Source organism: Myotis brandtii, unplaced genomic scaffold (genome assembly GCF_000412655.1).
Source record: "Myotis brandtii unplaced genomic scaffold, ASM41265v1 scaffold521, whole genome shotgun sequence".
Taxonomy (NCBI): domain Eukaryota; kingdom Metazoa; phylum Chordata; class Mammalia; order Chiroptera; family Vespertilionidae; genus Myotis; species Myotis brandtii.
This window is the reverse complement of record NW_005369870.1, coordinates 1,954,371-1,957,655: the sequence shown is the minus strand read 5'-3', so window position 1 is coordinate 1,957,655 and position 3,285 is coordinate 1,954,371.

Genomic DNA, 3,285 nt, shown 5'->3' with positions numbered 1-3,285 from the left:
GGTGAAATCAGGAGCTTCACAGACAAAAGAGGACTAAGGCAGTTTATTACCACCAAACCAGCAATGCAAGAAATGCTAAAGGGTCAGCTATAAAAAGAAGAAATAGGAAGCAAAGAAGGAATACAGGCATAAAGAATAAAAATGGTGACAAACAAGTACCTATCAATAATAACTTTAAATGGAAATGGATTAAATGCCTCAATCAAAATACATAGGGTAGGTGAATGGATAAGAAAACATGACCCATATATCTTCTCTCTACAAGAGACCCACCTCAGAACAAAGGACTCACACAGACTGATGGTGAAGGGATGGAAAAAAATATTTTCAGATGAATGGAAAAGAAAAAAAAAGCTGGGGTAGCAATACTTATATCTGACAAATTAGACCTCAAAGTGAAGGACATAACAAGAGATAAGGAATTCTAGTTCATAATACTAAAGGGATAGGTACAACAAGAGGATATAACTCTGGTAAACATATATTCACCCAATACAGGAGCACCCAAATACATAAAAAAATTTCTGGAAGATATCAAGGGAGAGATCGACAACAATACAGTCATAGTAGGAGACATTAATACCCCATTGAAACCACTGGACAAATCCTCTAAACAAAAAATCAGCAAAGAAAAAGCAATCCTAAATGACTCACTAGATCAGATGGAATAAATTGACATCTTCAGAACATTTCACCCCAAAGCCACAGAATATACATTCTTCTCAAGTGCACATGGGACATTTTCAAAGATAGACCACATATTGGGACACAGCCAAAGTCTCTTCAAATTTAAGAAGATAAAATTCAGATCAAGCATCTTCTCAGATCATAATGACAGAAAATAAGAAATCAACTACAATAAAAACAATAAAATAAAAATCAAACACCTGGAGGCTAAATAGCATGCCATTAAAAACAATACTTGGGTTACCAAAAAGATTAAAGAAGAAATAAAAAGCATCATGGCAACAAATGACAATGAAAACACAATAATCTAAAATCTATGGGACACAGTGAAAGCATTCTTGAAAGTGGACTTAATTGACATCTTCAGAACATTTCACCCCAAAGCCACAGAATATACATTCTTCTCAAGTGCACATGGGACATTTTCAAAGATAGACCACATATTGGGACACAGCCAAAGTCTCTTCAAATTTAAGAAGATAAAATTCAGATCAAGCATCTTCTCAGATCATAATGACAGAAAATAAGAAATCAACTACAATAAAAACAATAAAATAAAAATCAAACACCTGGAGGCTAAATAGCATGCCATTAAAAACAAACTTGGGTTAACCAAAAAGATTAAAGAAGAAATAAAAAGCACCTATCCTCCTTAGACTATTCCAAAAAATTCAAGAGGAAGGCACACTTCCAAGCTCTTTCTATGAAGCCACCATTACCCTAATCCCAAAATCAGATAAAGACACCACAAAGAAAAAGAATTACAGGCCAATATACTTGATGAACATAGAAGATAAAATCTTCAACAAAATTCTAGGAAAAGTCCAGTGTAAGCAGAAAGAAGGAAATAATAAAGATTAGAGCATAAATAAATGACATAGAGACAAAAAACCCCAACAGTATAAAAGATCAATAAAACCAAAGGCTGGTTCTTTGAAAGGATAAACAAGATTGATGAACCTCTAGCCAGGCTCACCAAGAAGCAAAGAGAGAGGACCCAAATAAACAAAATCAGAAATGATAGAGGCGAAATAACAACAGACCCCACAGAAATACAAATGATTGTTAAACAATACTACAGACAACTCTACTCCAACAAACTAGACAACCTGGAGGAAATGGACAAATTCCTAGAAAAATACAACATTCCAAAACTCAATCAGGAAGAATAAAAAAAACCTGAATAGGCCAATAACTATCAAAGAAATTGAAGCAGTAATCAAAAATCTTCTAGCAAACAAAAGCCCTGGTCTGTATGGTTTTACAGAGGAGTTCTACCAAACATTCAAAGAAGAACCAAAACCTATCCTCCTTAGACTATTCCAAAAAATTCAAGAGGAAGGCACACTTCCAAGCTCTTTCTATGAAGCCACCATTACCCTAATCCCAAAATCAGATAAAGACACCACAAAGAAAAAGAATTACAGGCCAATATACTTGATGAACATAGAAGATAAAATCTTCAACAAAATTCTAGTAAATCAAATTCAGCATTACATTAGAAAGATCATACACCATGAACAAGTGGGATTTATTCCAGGGATTCAAGGATGGTACAATATTTGCAAATCAATAAATGTGATACATCACATAAACAAATTGAGAGACAAAAATCACATAATCATATCAATTGATGCAGAACAAGCATTTGACAAAATCCAACAGCCTTTCTTGATAAAAACACTCAGCAAAGTGGGAATAGAGGGATCATGCCTCAACATAATAAAAGCCTTATGTGACAAACCTATAGCCAACATCATACTCAATGGGCAAAACCCTGTAAGAACAGGAACAAGACAGGGATTCCCACTTTCACCACTCCTGTTCAACATAGTACTGGAAGTGCTAGCCATAGCAATCAGACAGGAAGAAGAAATAAAAGGCATCCAAATTGCAAAAGAAGTAAAATTGTCATTATTCGCAGATGACATGATATTGTACATAGAAAACCCCAAAGACCCCATCAAAAACTGCTAGACTTAATAAATGAATTTGGCAATGTAGCAGGATAGAAAATTAACACCCAGAAGTATATGGCTTTTTTATACATGAAATAGAGGCCCAGTGCACAAAATTTGTGTGGGAAAGGGGGGGGGCTCTCAGCCCAGCCTGCACCCTCTCCAATCCGGGACCCCTCAGGGAATGTCCGACTGCCGGTTTAGCCCCAATCCCGGAGATCAGGCCTAAACCGGCAGTCAGACATCCCTCTCATAATCCTGGACCACTGGCTCCTAATCTTTCACCTGCCTGCCTGCCTGATTGCCCCTAACTGCCCTCACCTGCCTGCCTGGTCGCCCCACGCAGCCTGCTGTTCAGTCGTCTGGTCGTCCCTCACTAACACCCCGGCCAGCCTGGTCGCCCTACACAGTCTGTTTGTTCAGTCGTTTGTTTGTCCCTCATTAACCCCCCTGTTGGCTTGTCACCCCGTGCAGCCTGTTTGTTCAGTCATTTGGTTGGCCCTCACTAACCCCCCTGCCGGCCTGGTTGTAGGCAGCCATCTTCTGAGGGCATGACGGTCAATTTTCATATTACCTCTTTATTATATAGGATTATTATATAGGATAATGAACTCACAGAAGGAGAAACTAAAATAAACAA